Source organism: Elephantulus edwardii, unplaced genomic scaffold (assembly GCF_000299155.1).
Source record: "Elephantulus edwardii isolate Elephantulus edwardi_28Jun2011 unplaced genomic scaffold, EleEdw1.0 scaffold00016, whole genome shotgun sequence".
NCBI lineage: Eukaryota > Metazoa > Chordata > Mammalia > Macroscelidea > Macroscelididae > Elephantulus > Elephantulus edwardii.
The window spans coordinates 21094795-21113434 of NW_006399766.1; positions in this window are offsets into that span (position 1 = coordinate 21094795).

Consider the following 18640-nt stretch of genomic DNA (forward strand, 5'->3'; position numbering starts at 1 on the left):
GTGCGCATCTTCTGGTTTGTTTTTTTTTTTGGCTGTGGATGCCCTTCAGGGCGGCCTTCTTGGCCTTCAATGCCTTTGCTTTGGCTTCAGTTTTGGGAGGGGCAGGGGCTTCCTTCTTCGCTTTCGGCGCCATCTTCGTAGAAAAGCCAAAATGTTTTAATAACCAGATAAACCATAGACTACTCCTTAGGCTGCAAAAGGGCCTTTCATTTACCTAACCCAACACTTCATGTTATAGTTAGGAAAATTGAGGTCTAGGGAGAGAAGGATATTTGTTTGAGACAATCCAGCATTTAGTTAGGAGGAGAGCTAGAGGATAATTCAGGTTTCCAGCCCCTAGTCCAGTTCTTTTACAAAATATGTAGTACCCAAGGTAGTAAAACCCAGAGAAGTCTGACCAGTGTACTGGGCTTCCTGACTTCTTTATAAAATGAGATCACATATTTATGACTTATCTCTGATTTTATTTTATCCTTGAGAACTCCACCAACAGCATGTCAATTTTTACATTTCAAATGACTGGCTTAGTTTGTGCTAGGTAAGGAAGCCATAGAAATGTAAAAAATTAAAGTAAAAAAAAGAATACAATCTCAATTTTTGAGAGAGAAATCTGCTCCCTTGGCTTTTGGCACTGGAAATTTATCCACAAGGGAAAAAAGAAATCCTTGAGAAGCCTTCTACTTACAGTCTCTTCTGTCATAGTTGTTCAAAAAGAAAAAGAAAATTCATTTTAGAGCCTTTTCTCTGGATTATCCAATAACCAAAAATGGTCATGGTGTTTTTCCTTAATGCCCAGAGAACAAGACATTCAACTTTCCAGACAAAGTTTTTCTGTCATGAAGGGAAAATAAAAAAAAAAAACCACATTCTGATGAGCATCAACTAAGTTCTCCTCCTCTGGATAATTGGCTTCCTGGAAGGTGAGTTGGTGCTCATTTAGCAATCTACAGCCAAGTGGGTGCTGGCCAAGGGAAAATGAAATGTAACACATTTAGTGCTAAATTAAAGACAGGATCCGCAAGCTGAGAGCCCACAGGAATCAGAGACATGAATCAGAAAGTCAGTTCTGTTTATGGCAAATTGACGCTGAAGACAAATTAAAAAAAAAAAATCAATCATTAATTTTCACACTCTACATTTGATAGACTTTTTCATTTGGTGGCAATGGTTATTTTAATGACAATAATGACACCTTATAATTCCACTTTGCAAAGTGCTTTCCTGTCTACTCATAAATTCAATTTCTTTGAGTTCAGAGGAGGACAGAGTCTGGTTTTTAAAAACTGGTGCAAAATGAGAATTGAGAGGAAATACACAGATGCACCAATGCCCCAATTCTATCGTGCCCAGTAAGAAGTGATTGTGTTTGAACTAGTAGATACGATGTTTATCAGAATTCATTCTCTTTTCTGAGTCGGTTTGGCTGATGCTGCCTGAGAAGAGGTGATGTGTCACCTTGTGAAGTGGGGTTGGAGAAGTTGAGAGCAACTTGTGTGGCGCCAGGGGTGCAATCAGTTCAGCAGCCAGGAGTAACGGCAAGTAGCACAGATGTGCTAAACTCTGAAGAGTCAACTCTAAGTAAGGTGTGGCCCAAGCTTCAGAGAGAAGACTAGGATCCCTGGAAGAACAAACAGCCAAAATATCACACAAAGATGAAGCAGCAGGTTTGACTCCAGAATGACAAGACTTCACTATGGGCAGAGTACATAGTAAAAGGAAGCAGAGAGGGTAAGATAGGCTCAGGCTAGATCATGGAGAGATTTTCAGGACATTATAATGTGTACAGATCTCAAGCCTGAAGGCAAATGGCACCAGCAAGGGATTTTTTGTTTAAGAGGTTGGTGAAAAGAGTTGTGCCCTCAATTACTACTCATTTAAACATGGGAAGCTAGGCTTGATGATTGCTTCCAAAAGAAGTCACCGACTATATAGCACTTCTTCTTCACTACACACATGGAGTTGTGTGACAATAAAACCAGACAACAGTGCATTTAAAAGGCAGCCAGACTAAGAAGGTGTCATGAAAAACATCAAGAAGACATAATCCAAGATGAGGGGAGATATGGTCACACATAAGAGAAGATCTTCAGGAGACTGCAGTATCATGCAAACTAATGGAGATGAAACATTTTGAAAAGAGGATCAGATATAATGTACATGAATGGGGAAAAAAAGGGTCAGAGGCCAAGGTCATGGAAAAGAGAGACTGGTATAGATAGGTATGACGTTTTTGAAGGCAAATGAAGAAAGTTTAAGTGAAGCATTACAGGCTTAGTTTCTGGTAGGAATAACAGATTTACTGTAGGCTCCTCTTTTTTTGTCTTCTATTTTTCAAATTATTATTATTGTACTAGCTTATTTACAAAATTAAAACACACTGTTTTCCAGAACAGATTTTTCCAATTTCCCTCACCCCCTCACCTATGAAATTGTACAGCTCCATGATTAATACCTCCCTCCTCCTCCTGCACTTCTTCATCCCTCTGCTTCCATCCCATCCCCACGGATCCTTATACACATTCTACAATAATGGTTTTATATAATATACTCCTTGTGGAACTGAGTAGGCTCCTCTTTTAAAGGACTTTTGTTGTAAAGAGGAAAAGAGGCAGTGGGGCTGGATACAGTGCCATGAGAGTGACTTGTATTTATGACTGGGAAATATTTGGACATACATTTGGTGGCAGTGCTTGTCAGTCTACTAACCAAAAGGCTGGCAGTGTGAAACCGCAAGTCACTCCATGGAAGAAAGGCTACCTCCTACCACAAAAATGGACACTCCTGAGAACCTGGTGGAGGGTCATCAGGAGTTGGGCTTGATTCAATGACTGTGGGTTGGGGTTGCGTTGGGTTTGGTTTTGGACATATTTGCATGCTGAGAGTGAAGAAAAGAGAAATTTGAAAATCAAATATTGAGGAAAATAGATCAGAAACAGCAAGTATAGGGAGAAAGAGATGACACAAGTGGAGCAGATAAGACACACTCATGCTTACATAATGGGAAAGAGAAATGGATGAGCACAGAGAGAAATCTATAGGTGGAAGACCTGGAAGATGAAAGCTATTACCCCACTTGTTTCAATAGTAGACAGTTTTGAGAGTAAGAGTATTGGGAACTTGGCAGAGAACGTGAGTAGATAATTTGGAAGTAATGAGAATGAGCTAACATTTAGTGATTGACAACTACCATGAAAGATTCATCTGAGGTAAGAAATGAGATATTTGTTGAAGTGTTCACTGGCAGGTACAGGTCCTTTTCTTCAGTAGAAAAGAATTAGGAAAGCAGAGAATTTGTAGGGCTAGTATTTCAGCAGGGGGCAGTATTGCATTGTGCTTTAAAAAGTTTGACAGTCCTGGCACTACTAAGATATCTAACTGCTAGGTGGGGGGTGGGGGGGTGCGGGTGGATGGGAGGGGTGTTTGCCATTGAGTTGGAACCAACTCATAGCTTGAGGCTCTGGTGACCTACTGGTGAGAAGCTACACTGCAATCCCAATGGCAAACAATTCGAACCCACCAGCTGCTCCGAGGGAGAAAGATGGGCAATTTCCTCCCATGGGATTAGCCACCTCTAAAAAAAATCTTCCGGAGGGTCAGCTATGAGTTGGTTTTGACTGAGTGGTACACAACCACAACTGAGCCCTGGTGATGGCAGTGGTTACCTGTCTGGCTGCTTTCCAAACTCACCAGCTGCTCTGCAGGAGGGGGTGCAACCCGCTGCCTCTCAACGAGATGATGGCACTGTAAAACAGGGCACAGCTGTACTGCGCTACAGGGTTGCCAGGAGTCAGAAAGGACTTGATAGTAATTGTCCTGGCTAAGTGTGTGAGCTTGGGCAAGGTATCCTTCTAAAACCTCAAATTCTTCATCTTTAAAATAAAGCCGAAACCAAACCTATTGCCATGAAGTTAATTCCAATCCATAACAAACCTACAGGACAGGGAAAACTACCCCACGTGATGTCCATGACTGTGAACTTTTACAGAAGCTGACTGCCTCCTCTTTCTCCCATGGAACAGCAGGGGGCTCAAATAATTTAGTCTTTGGGGAGCAAATGAGTACTCAACCATTGTAACACCAAGGTTTGTCTTAACAGTAACTATATTACAGGGAACTTGATTGGCTTTGTGGTAAGGTATCCACCAGTTTTTCCACAGGAGAAACATGGGCAATCTCTTCCTGTGTGCTTTACTACCTCTGAAAACTTTCTGGAGGTCAGCTATAAGTTGTTCCTAACTTGATGATTCATAACAACAGCATATAATTAGTAAAATGGAGTCGAACCATACAAGTATGTTGACTTAACAGTAAGTCTTTTCTCCATTAATACTAGCTACACACAAATGGGGGAGGGAAGACCAACTGTAACAGTACATCAGCAGAGAACTGCCAGATGTGCAGGCTGGGTTTAGAAGAGGCCATAGCACTAGGGATATTGTAGCTAATGTTAGATGGATCTAAGCTGAAAGCAAGGAGTACCAGAGGAATATCTATCTGTGTTTCATTGGCTATGCAAAGGTATTTGACTGTGTGGATCACAACTAATGTGGCTAACCTTGGAAAAAAATGGGAATCTCAGAACTCTTGGTCTCATATGAAACCTATATTTGGACCAGGAGGCAGCTGTCAGAACAGAGCAAAGAAATACTGCATAGTTCAAAATCAGGAAGGGTGTACGTCAGGGATGTGTCCTATCTCCATATCTTTTCAATCTGTACGTGGAACAGATCATCCATGAGGCTGGGCTGTGTGAGGAGGAATGTGGCATCAGGATTGGAGGAAGAATCATCAACAATCTGCCTTATGCAGATGATACAACTCTGCTTGCTGAAACTGAGGAGGACATGAGGCATTGGCTGCAGAAGGTCGAGGACTGCATTCTTCCATATATTTTGACGCTTAACATCAAGAAAACGGAGATTCCCACCACTGGGCCAAGTGGCTGCATCATGAAAGATGGAGAAGAGATTGAAATTGTTAAGTTTCAGCTTACTTGGCCCCACAATCAACACTCTTGGCACCAGCAGCCAGGAAATCGAAAGACGCATTACATTGGGAAAGTCGGCTGTCAGGGAGCTCTCCAGAGTGCTGAAAAGTAACAAAAGCAGTCTAGAGACTAAAGTTCATTGCTAACTCAAAAGTAGCACCTCTCTGGCACTTTGAATCGACCAGCAGCTCTACAGGAGAGAGATGGACAAACTCTTCCCATGTTGTTTATGGCCTCCCAAAATCCCCTGGTGGTCCAGCTAAAAGTCAGTTCCAACTTACTGGCAATGAGTTTTTTAGTACATCAACTAGCATCAAGTCACAAAGTCATTAGACATGTTTTTACACAATACCTTCACTCTATACATAATGAAACAAACCTACCAAAGTTAAACTCCTTTCCAAAGGTCATAAAACCAGTTTTGCTGCAGTTCTGGTCAAACAAGCAAGATACGCAGAATAAAGTTTTGGTTCCATATAGGATAACTCTCAACACCCGTATTTGGTGATATCAAAATGTATCTTGAAATGGAATAATTGATCAATGTTTTCTAATGAATACTGTCATTATAAAACAAAATCATGTCCTTAATCTTGTGGATTATGACAATTTCTAGCACACTCAAATTCCTTTTTAAAGGGATCTAAAATAATAGCAAGATTCCCTAGGGGCATGGTAGTAAATATTTTGGCTGCTAACCCAAAGGTTAGTGATTTGAACCTACCACTGTTTTTTTGTGAGAGAAAGATGAGGCACTTGGCATTTGTACAGATTGTGGCATGGAAACAAAACAGAGCCTTTGAGTTGAGGTGCTGGAGAAAAAAGAAAAAAAATAAGAGTACTGAACATACCATGGACTGTCAAGAAAACAAACAAGTCTGTCCTGGAGAGGGTGAAACCAGGTTGCTCCTTGGAGGCAAGGACTTGTCAATTCCATCTCACATATTTTGGGGTATGTTGTCCAAAGGGGCCAATCCTTAGAGAAAGACATCATGCTTGGATGGGTGGAGATTCAACGCAGGAGAAGATGACCCTGGACAACAGGGATTGAACACATGGCTGCAGCAATGGGGTCAGGTGTGTCAGAGATGGTGAGCACAGCTCAGGATAGGACAAGATTTAGAGCTATTGTTCGTAAGCTCACTATGAGTCATAGTCGACTCGAGGGCTCATTAACAACGGAGAAGCACTGTGAGTCAGAATCAATGCAATAACACTGTTTTTCTTGCTTTTTGTTTTCAAGAAAAACAGGTGAATGTTGGTAAATATCCTGTTATCTGTCTGTCTGTCTGTCTACCCATCACACATCCTCTTGTGGTAGTAAATACAAGTGCACACAGTTGCATCATGGCCTAATGAGAAACTAAGAATATCTATAAATGTTATCAGAATCTTAGGGAAGTTGAAATCTTTAAGAAGAAAGGGTAAAAGTTTTTGAAAACAGGCTCCATGTTTATAAAGACATCTTTGTTAATGTGGATTTCTATCTAATGAGTGATCTAGGTTGTGCCTGCAAATGCCACAATTACTGATTTCATGGAAATGTTTGGAGACACCACTTCATTTCTTGTAGCTGAAAAGGAGAAAAGGCTGTCCTTTCAATAGGGTTATTTTCATCTTTTTTGTTAGTACTCTAGGGTTTATGTTGGTGAAACAAGCAGAAGATGCAGTCTTCTCAGTGCCAGCAGAGGGGGCTCAAGGACAAGTTGCAGGAGAATGAGGGGCTTGTGGGGAGGGAAGGAGGGGAGAGGCTGGAGAATGTGCATCACTGGAAGGAGAGACAGCAGCAGAAATAATTGCCAAAAAAGTGCAGAGATGACATAAATGAAGCCAAGTTTGGGAATCTATTAAAAGGGTCATTTTTCAACACCCATGTTTATCCCTCCCACTTCCTTCCATCTGCTGATTAAAATGAATTCAACAAGGTAATGTTACCATCATTTTCCAGCCAAATGGAAGTATTAACTAAGCAATTTTGGAAACTTTCTAGTGGGTTCTTCTAACCAATATTGCAGAAGTTGCTTAGTAGCTTTAAAATATGCTTTTACCGGGTCCAATTATTTAATTATAGATTAATCTGAGGTTGCTTTTACCATGGGTCATAATCTATCTTGTAGTATATATGCCCTTTTTATTTTAAGAGGTTGTTTTCTCATGCATTCAGTTGTACATGAGTTAGATTTAAGCTCACTGCAGCTACATACACAGTCTTTATCTGAACTACTGCTTTGTTAATACCCTGGTTTACCACCTATATTCACTCATCAATTCATCCATTATACGTATTTACTTCTTCCAAGATAGATTTATTCATTCCCCTGGTAATCCATAGTATATTCAGTATTCTTAACCAACATCATAATTTAAAGGCAATAATCAATTCTTTTTCAGTCTTTCTTACTCATTAGTCAACTTTCAAATCCTTGTGAGGTTACCAAAAACACTATGACTGGGTCAGGTGCCCCTTAGTCCTCAAAATGACATCTTCATTCTTTAGCACTTTAAAGAGGTTCTTGTGGCAGATTCACTCAATGCAATAGGTACTTTGATTTTATTTATTTATTTTTTACTTCTGCTTCTATGGTTATTTATTATGGGTACAAGTAAAAGTAAATTCTTGACAACTCCAAATTTTTCTTAACTTTTTATTGTGATTTAAATGAAGCTTTACAGTGCAAATGGGTTTTTCCATTCAACTGTTCATACATATGAAACATAGGTTTGTTTTTGTTGAGTACCATTAAGTTAGAACTGACTCAGAGCTGACGTGCCAGTGGGTTTTCAGAGCTATAAATCATACACGAGGAGATTGCCCATCTTTCTGCCACGGAGCAATTAGTGGATTTGAACCACGCACCTTTGCATTGGCAGTGAAATTCCTTATCACTAAGCCACTAATACTCCCTCCACTTTACATTTAGTGACATTGATTACAATCCCTTCATTGTAACAGCACTCTCCTACTCCCTCCCTGTGTTTCCCATTTTCATTTATCCTTTTCCATGAATTTTTGCCTTCTAAGTTTTATCTCGAAGAAAATTCAGACCTTTTGGTTGTGTGGGGTTGACTGTCCTGAGGAATACACTCATTCCTTCCTGGTGTTACAGCTTCCCTGTTTCGTGTTGGCTAAAAGTTAAGTCAGTGGGGCTATAATCATTCTAGACTTGACATTCTAGACATGCCTCTGGAAAACTCTATGAACTCTAATAAATGATAGTTATCGAAAGGCTTCAGGCCTTTTGTTCATAGGGTCACTATGAGTCGTGCTCGACTCAATGGCAATCAACAACAACAAGACTTGAAAGGTGACTAAGGGCTATACTGTCAGTGTTCTGCCATTCTCCCTCTGACTAATAAGCCAGGTCTTTTTGATGATTTTGAGTTTTATAGACAATTTCCATCTCTTTCCCCTTGGATCATGATGTGGCATGTTGGCCCAGGTAGGTGTAAGATGCATTCCTTATATTAAGGCATAATCCATACCAAAAACTGTCTTTGGCCTTCATCATTAAGTGCTTAAAGTCCTCTTCACTTTCAACAAGCAAGGTATTGTCATCTGCACGAGTCTTCCTTCAGTTCTGATGCCATCTTTTCCTTTATTTATGGTCTAATATTTGCACAGCAGAGACTGAATAAGCATGGTAAAAAAATACAATCAGTAATACACACTTTTCCTGATTGTAAATCATGTAGTAGTCCCTTATTCTGTTCACAATGCCAGCCCGTTTGTGTGTGTGTGTGTGTGTGTGTGTGTGTGTGTATATATATATATATAGAGAGAGAGAGAGAGAGAGAGACAGGTTCTCCATGAGCACAATTAAGTGTGTTCTGGAATGCCCATTATTCTCAATGTTATCCATTATTTGCTATGATCCACACAGTATCAAATTATCATTCAATTTTTTAAAAATATCAATTTTAACACTTCAGAGGCTGGCTTGTACATGTAACATACTGATTTATTTTCGATATCCTGCTGGCACTGCAATCTCAAAGGGACACGGATCAAATCCACCAGCTGCTCCATGGGAGAAGGATAGGCAATCTCCTCCCATGTTTCTGAAAACCTGCTGGAGGGTCAGCTATGGGTTTGTTCCAACTCAATGGTACACAACAAGTGCTTTAACCTCTTGAAATGGTTGAATGTTGACAGACTGTTTTTCACAGTTTCACTCTGTGTATTCCTTAATCCTTTTTTTTAAAAAACAATTCATCCTGTGCCATTCAATATTTTACCCATACTAGATAGCTCTGATGTCCTAGTAGTAAGGATTTGTGCTGCCAACCTGAAGGCATGTGGTTCAAATCCACCAGCTTCTCTGGAGAAAGAAGATGGTCAATCTCCTCCCAAGCAATTTACTGCCCTGAAAATCTGCTGGAGGGTCAGCGATGGGTTGTTTTTTTTACTTGATGGTACATAACAACAAACAACATTACCACCTGAGGCATGGATTTGTTTCAATTCTTTCCTTTTTATTTTCTAATCATAGTATTTATACACTCACTATAATCCTTTTTATTGTCTTATTGAGGCGCCCTTGGCAATCTGATGTTCGGCTCCATATTTCCTCATTCTTTCCTTTTGCTTTTGCTTATCTATGTTCTAGAGCAAGGTTCCAAGTCTCTTCTGACATGAATTTTCATTACTTTATCCTTATTTTTTAAAATTTTATTATTTTTTATGTGTGTACCACCAAATTGGATCTGACTGGTACAGGATGAGATTACCCCTCCTTCTCCAGCAGAGGGTCTGGTGGGTTTGAACTGCACGCCTCTGGGATTGCAGTGCAGCTTTTTACCACTAGGCCACCAGAGTTAGTTAGTTTCCTTCCTTCCTTCCTTCCTTCCTCCCTCCCTCCCATGACAGTTTGCTTGCTTTATGTATGATGTCCCTGTCATGTTAGCCAACTGCTCATCTGCTCTTTGGCCATTAGTTAATCCAATCAATGGAGGTTAAGAAAGTCCAATTTGCAGGCAACTCATACTTGTCCTTTTATGTTATTTGTAAACATGCCCTCATTTTTGTATGACCGAACCTACTTCTACCTACAGCAAATTTTTCATCTCAGTCACCTTGAGTTGCTTCATGTGCAGCTTTTAAATAACTGAAAAGCTTTTTCTTTTTTTTCTTTGACTCACTCAAACTCATTGCTGTTGAGTTGGAATTGACTCATAGCTGACTCTCAGGAAAGTGTCCAAGATTGTAAATATCACAAAAAGGGATTGGCTATTTTTCACCAGAGTAGCTGCTGGTGGATTAGAACCTTCCAGAAGATGCAGTCTTTGGGCTAGCAGTGCAAACCCCTGTGGACTATGCCACCCTAAGAGAGGTTAAATAAGAACTGGGTAGAGCTGTTTTGACTTACCTACAAATTCAACTTGAAGACTGGTTTAGGCTTGAAAACACATTTAGGAATAGATCTATCCTAACCTGAGGGTTATGTCTTTTGTACTGGGCAAATCTGCTTCAAAACTCAAAACCAAAATAATTTCTGTTGATTCACACCCCTAGAGACAATGTAGGACAACTGTCTGAAAAGGTTTCCAAGGCTCTAAATCTTTGCAGAGGAGTACTCTCATCTTTCTCCCATGGAGCCACTGGTGGCTTTAAGCTGCCAATCTTTTAGTTAGCACAGAATTCTTTAACCACAGGGCCACCATCGAGCCTTCTGCTGCAGGAGACTTCCTTAAAGTGTTAAAAAGATGGATACTTTTTGTTACTAGACACAAGGGGTTTTAATTTTGCTGTTGTTATAGTTTCAGATTTCAAAGTGATAATAAATTATGTTCTTGACATTAATATTCAGAAAGTGGCAACTGACTAAGATTCTACTGATTCCAAAGGAGATAGAGGAACTTGGGAAATAGAAATATTTTTGTTTGTACAATTAACCTGAAATTTAGCATTTTCTTTAATGTTAAATTTAGACATTAAGCAATAATAGCATTAGCAATCCTAGGTGACTTTATCATCAAGAGAAATTATTTTCATTACATTGAAGTTATAGCCAATATCAAATATCCAGCTTGTACTTTCTACTGTTTGTAAAATGATAGCAAATATTAGCTGTTAATATGTTACCTACATGTCAATAAGATTATTTTCCTTTGGAAAACTATGTATATTAACTAACTCATACACATAAGAACAAATACTGTATTATTATTATTATTATTATTATAAAAACAGAAGGATAACAAGTGAGATATGGATGGACACACAAAGAGAGAAGGGGAGGGAACAGGAGGGGTAAGTGGAGGGGTCATGGGATTGAAGAGTTCAGTGGGTAAAAGGGGGGAATAGGAAAAAAAATGTTCATGAATGAACAATAATTAAAAAAATTTTAAAAACCAAAACTATGCATGTTATTTTATATGTTCAAAACATTTTAAATCCATGAAGTATCAAAAAATTTTAAAAAGCAAAGATGTTACTTCCTTAAGGACAAAAGTACTCTCGACCCAGTCATGGGATTTTCAATCACTTCATGCTCATGCATACATTGGACATCAAGTAAGGAAGACTGCAGACTTGATGGATGTGAATGATGGTGTTAGCAAAACATAGTAACTATACCATGAACTTTCTAATGAACACACACATTTTTCTTATAAGATGTACAGCCAGAATATTCTTTAAAAGACAGGATGCCAGACTATCTCATGTACTTTGGACATATTATTGGGAGGGATCGGAAGAGTATCATACTTGGTAAAGCAGAGGAGGAGTAAAAATGAGGAAGATCCTCAATGAGATGAGATGGCACAGTGGTTTCCAGTTGGCACAGACATAATGAAGTTAGGGCTGGACTGGGCAGTGGTTAGTTCTGTTGTACACAATGTCTTAACAAGTTGGAACCAACACAATGACAGGCACCTAACCACAGTTGTTTTCACATTTGTACATTTTATGAATTAAATTGTGAGTACTTCAAAACTATGTTAACTATAGACCCCTATATCCATGAATCTGACTTTGCTTACAAGTAAGTCTTTCCTTTGCAGATGTGACAAGTAAATGAGTTCCTATCAAGTACAGTGGATTCAAATACTTTCTGAATCGTCTCCTATAAAGGAGGATAACACACACAGAGTCATACATGGGGACAAGCCACTCCACATGAAGATGGCTTTGTCAGAGAGGTAATATTAAGGGACTACAACAGCTATCAGAAGCTGGAAGAAAGAAATAAGAAGGGGATCTCCCTCCCAGAGTCAAGAGGGAGCAAGCACAGTCCTGTTCATGCCCAAATTAAGACTAAGTGAATTTGGACATACACTTCTGTGCTTAAAGCTGACCGCTTTGAGACAGTTTGTTATGACAGCCCAAGAAACAAAGACCAATGATGTATGTCCTTCATTATAGCATAAACTGTGCTGTTTCTTTTTGTTCTCATTTCATTTTATGGAGCTTATAATTTTATTTTCCTGGTACCACTTCTTGCCTGTAATAAAATGACACAAAGTCTTATTCCAAAAATCTAAGTGCTAGAATATTTGACGCCTCCCTCTCTTGAATAAATGAGAAGAGGGGCTAAGAGACCACAGCAGGCATCAGCGAGATGCCTGGCAAGAAAGCAGCATTATTCTCGGAGCACGAAGAAGTAACAACGAAAACAGACCTGCTCTTTTCCTGGCATCTGAAGGCTCTTTGCTGCCAAAGCTCAGGAGCTGTGGTTGTCTGTGAGAATCCTAGTCTTAGTGTCTTTGCTGGTCCTACTGAGACAATGCTAGCTGGCATTTGCCTTTGCCTCTATTAAATGGAGTCATCATGTCTGAGAAAATCAAGCTGTCTAGAGACTAAACGGAATAATAAACCAAAGAAAATAGAGAAATACTATTTGCGAAAGTTAACATTCCTGAGGAGGGCAGAAAACTAATGATAAATTGTAAGAGTCTTTTTGGAGGTTTGCACTAGGGAGTCACTCAAGGAATCAAGTCTTCTAAGATAGGCTTCTGACTCATACTTGGGTTTTTTTCCCTCCACTTTAATTTTATATTATTTTGCATACAAAATTCATATACATTGCACATCATTTGTGTACACTGCATTTCACACATTCCTACACTTATACCATTTTTCAACCAATCACTCATGTATATTGTATTTTATAAAATTAATCATCTTTGATTTATGCCCACAATTACTTCGTCCTTCCAGGTCCCGTTTGGGTCTTTCCTAATTCCTTCACCTCCTCCCTCTACCCATCAAACTCTATGCCCCATGACTTGCCCTCCTCCCAACCCCCACCCTTTCTGGATTTTCAGGATTTTCATGAGCAGGCTTCACAAGCTCTCCAAACTCACCTTCCACTGCTTCCTCATATGCACCTTGACCTCAGTCATCCTGAACCCCATGCAGTTTTAAGATTATACAATTCCTGCTCTCTTATAATGTTGGGTCTTCGAACCCAACAAAACAAAACAAAACAAAATAATACAAAACCAAGCCCAACTTTGTTTTACTGGGATGTCCATCTCATAACCTCCTCTATCACTTTAATTTAGCTCAATCTTGCTTGCTTGTCAAAACTAAGAATTCTTTTCAAGAAGTTTGATTGTTCCATTTATGGGTTCCCATGTCACTAGTGCATAATTCACAGGATTTATTCTGTTTTTAAACCATAATGTCCTTTAAGATAAAGTCATATTATACCCTTCTCTGGTGGCTTAGTGGTATGGAGTTGTACTGCCAATCCAAAGACTCTCAGTTCAAATCCACCAACTGCTCCATGAGAGAAAGAATGGCAATCTACTCCCATACGATTCAAAGCCTCTGAAAACCCAGATTATGAGTTGGTTTTGACTCAACAGTACACAGCGACAATAACCACCATACTCCCAGAGCCTAAAATGAGCTTGGAGCAGAGTTTGTTGTTGTTAGGTGCTGTTGAGTTGCCTATGACTCATAGTGACCCTGTGTACATTAGCTCGGAACCCTGCCCTATTTTGAGCCAATCTCATTGTCTCTGACAGACCTAATCCATTTCTCTAGTCACTGAGTCAATCCATCCGGGTCTCCCTCTCCTGCACTGTTCCTCCTCCCTTCCGAGCATGATGTCCTTCTCCAAGGACTGGTCCCTCCTGGCCACATGCCCAAAGCATGTGAGATGGAGCTTCAAAATCCTTGCCTCCAAGGAGCAGCTTGGTTTCACCCTCTCTATGAAAGAACGGTTTGTTCTCCTGACAGTCCACACTATATTTGAGCAGGGTAGGAACTCAATAAACTCACACTGAAAGGAAAAATGAAGTTCATTGTTTTGACTCAGCACTTTATTGAGGTTCAATTAAAAAAAAGCACTAGTGGCCTAGTAGTTAGGGAGTTTCACTGCTATCCTGGAGGTGGAATTAAAGGAAATATCTTCCTCCAGTGTAATTTACAGCCTCTGAAAAGCCACTGGAGTGTCAGCTATGAGTCAGTTTAGTTAGACTAGATTAGATTCTCTGACTCGTTATTGTTCTGTGTTGCTTACAAGATATAATTTGTTCAGAAAATTTCCTCTGATGTTAACATTTTCATTTCTTCTTATCACAAATTCTTCCATGTAATTTTGTTTTGAATAACATGCACATATTACAAAACATACTCTTTGGAGGAAGAAAACACCAAGATCCATACTCTTTGAAAGTACAAAATTAATTGGTTTCTAATAAATTCACAGAATTGTATAAACATCATCAACCTCTAATTCCAGAATATTTGATCACCTCATAAAGAAACCCCAACCCCATCAGCACTCATTTCTAATTTCCCCTTTTCCCTCATCATCTGGAAGCCACAAATCTATTTTCTGCCTCTTATAAATTTGCCTAGGTTGTTTTAGTGATGTAGTGGGTAGGGAGTTGTGCTACCAACCCAAAGGTAGGTGGTTTGAATCCACCAGCTTCTTGACATAGGCTATCATCTACTGTGTGATTAACAGCCTCTGAAAACCCACTGGAGGGTCAACTATAAGTTGGGATGATGAATGGATTTGCCTATTCTGTGCATTTCATGTATTTGCAATCACACAATATGAGGTCTCTTATATGTGCTGTTTTCACTCATAATTTCATCTTCAGGGTTCGTTCATGACGTAAATCATGTACCAGAACGTCTATTGCTCACTGATATTTCATTATATAGATGTAACACATTTTGTTTATCCATTCACCACTTGATCTAAATTTGAATTCTTTATAAATGGAGGCAATTAATAATAATGCTGTTTTGAATGCTTCCATGCAGGTTTTTTATGGGCAAAAATATTTTCTGTTCCCTTGGCTATATACCTAGGAATGGAAGTTCTGGGTCATGTGGTAACTCTATGCTTAAATCTCTGAGGAACTGCCAAACCATTCCCCACTGCAGCTGCACCATTTAAATTCCCCCCAACAGTGAATGAGAGTTCCAATTTTTCCATATCCTCACCAACATTTGCTATTTTCTTTTTAATTATAGGCATCCTAGTATCTGTGAAAGAGAGTCTCATTATGGTTTTGATTTGCATGTCTCTGATAAAAAATAATTTTGAGCATCTTTTCATATGCTTGATGGCTATCTATGTAACTTCTTTGGAGAAATGTATATTCAAATCATTTGTGAATTTCTAAATTGTTTGTCTTGTTATGGTTGGATTGTAGGAGGAGATCGTTACATATTTTGGATACAAGTCCATCATCAGATATGTATTTTGCAAAAATTTCTTGTTACGTGGTTTCTTTTCATTTTATTTGTAGTATCTTTTGAAGCATTTTTAAATTTTGAAGGAAGTCCAACTTCTGTTTTCTTTGTCACATTTTCCTTTGGAGTTTTATCTAAGAAACTATTACCTTCTCTTACTCAAGTACATGAAGAATTACACTTTTGCTTCCATCTTTTAGTTCTATTCCCCGCCCCCACACCTAAGTATCCAGTCTTATTTGAGTGATTTTTTTAGTGTATTTTCTTTACATAGTCTGAGGTATCCAAATTCATTCCTTGTATGTGCATACCCATTTGTCCCAACACCATCTGCTGAAAAACTATTCTTTCCTTATTCTACCTCAGCTACGCTCTCCTGGGGGTTGGGCATCTCCCGGCCAACTGCCTAGAAGAGACTCCTATTTGTTCCCAATGCATAAAAGGCGACTCGACAGAGTGCAGAAATCATCAAACAATATTCATACCACATGCAAGCAAGATTCTGCTGGAAGTTTTCTAAAAATGGCTGGAACTGCCAGATGTGCTGACTGGGTTTAGAATGGTATTAGGGATATGACAGTCAATGTTAGATGGATCTTGGCTGAAAGTAGAGAGTACCAGAGCAATGCCTGTGTTTCACTGACGATTCAAAGGCATTTGACTGTGTGGATCACAACAAACTGTGGCGATCTCTGAGAAGAATGAGAATCCCAGAACACTTGATTGTGCTTATGTAAAACCTATAGCACTGGTCTCTGCGTTGCTATACTGAGATAACTCGAAGTTGCTGTGATGCTAAACATTGTGACACTGATGTGCCAAATGCAGTAATGGTCACCCATGGTGGACAGTGTTTGGTGGAGCTCCCACATTAAAACAAGCTTGGAAGCAGGAGTAGCATCCACTGCCGAAACAGCTTGTCTCTGGAAACTCTATGAACTTGGAGAAATGAAAGTTACAAAAGTGTTCAGGTTTTCATCCATAGGATCGCTATGAGTTGTCAACAACTTGATGACACTTAACAGCAACAACAACATAGAGAGAGTTCTATTGGCTTAGTGGATAGAAAGTGATACTACCAAGCCAAAGGTGGGTGATTTTAATCTGTGGTCCTCAGGCCTGGTTTTAATTGGTTTTGGTCAAACTTTCTTCTAAGTGATATAGCACCGGTCTGTCCATTTGCTGTACAGATGTAACTTGTGGTTGCTGTGATGCTGAACACTGTGACACTGTATGGATTGAAGCTCAACATCAAGAAAACAAAGATTCTCACCACTGGGCCAATTGGTGGCATCATGATAAATGGTGAAGAGATTCAGATTGTGAAAAGCTTTAGCTTGCATGGCTCCACAATCAACATTCTTGATACCAGCAGCCAGGAAATCAAAAGACGAATTGCACTGGGAAAGTTGGTTGTCAGGGACCTCTCCAAAGTACTGAAGAGCAATGATATCAGTCTAGAGATTAAGGTGATCCTAATGCAGGCCATGGTCTTCAAAGTTACTTGCTATGAATCAGAAAGCTGGACAATGACTAAGGATTATAGAAGAATAATTGATGTCTTTGAGTCATGGTGCTGGAGAAGAGTACTGAAAATAGCACGGACTGTTAGGAGAACAAACATGTTCATCTGGGAGATGGTAAAACCAGGCTGTTGTTTGGAGGCAAGGACTTTGAAGCTCTGTCTGACATACTTTGGGCATGCTGTAAAGAGGAACCAGTTCTTGGAGAGGGATTATCATACTTAGGAGGGTGGAGCGACAGCACAAGAGAAGAGGACTTTGGAAGAAATAGATTGACTCAGTGATTGGGGTAATGGGAGTAGGTATGTCAGAGACCATGAGGTTGGCTCAAGAAAGAGGAGAGTTCAGAGCTGTTGTATATAAGGTTACTATGAGTCACAAGCAACTCAATAGCACATAACAACAACAACAACATTAGACCCTGGCTATTTCTATCCAGTGCTGGACTCCACTAATGGACAATTTTTGTCCCAATGTTTGTTAAACTGGCTGAGATATCATTAGCTCTGAACTATAAACTGATTTTCTCTCTATCCAACCTGAAATAATTTTCCTTCTTCACTCAGAAGTATAATATCAACATTACATTCTGAAGGATTTCTTTGGACAAGTCTAATATGTCCTCCTTTTACACTTTACAGGAACTATCAGCAATAAACTGTTGTACTCCCAACTCTGTTTCAGAGACCCCCAACTGATATAACTAAAGTCATATATCCACATTTGGTAAGGAAAATAACAACATTATTTTTATGGAAAAATGCCATTTTAAAACAAATATTCTCTTTGGGAATACTGGATGGTTTAAAAGCAGAAAAGGTGTGTAATCAAGGTTGTATCCTTTCTCCGTACCTATTCAATCTGTATGCTAAGCAAATAATTTGAGAGGTTGGACTCTATCAAGAAAAACGTGACATTGGAATCTGAGGAAGACTCATAACCAATCTACATTAGGTAGATGACACAACTTTGCTTGCTGAATATGAGGACTTTAAATGCTTGCTGCAGAAGATCAAGGACTACAGCCTTCAGTATGAATTACATCTCAACATCAAGAAGACAAACATCTTCACCAATGGACTGATAATCAACATTACTATTGAGAAAAGATTGACATTGTCAATGATTTAATCTCATTTGGATCCATGACATCAGCAGTGAGGAGATCAGGAGACATATTGCATTGGGCAAGTCTATTTTCAGGGACCACTCCAAATTACTGAGGATCAATGATGTCAGTCTGAGGATAAAGGTGTGCCTGATTCAGGCCATAGTCTTGTGAATCACTTGCTATGCATCTGAGAGCTGGACAATAAATAAGGATGACAGCAGAAGAATCGATGGCTTTGAGTTGTGGTGTTGGAGAAGAGTACTGAATATTCAACAGACTGCCAAAAGAACAAACAGTTGTCTTGTAGAAAGTGCAGCTTGAATGCTCCTTCGAGGCAATGACAGTGACCCTTTGTC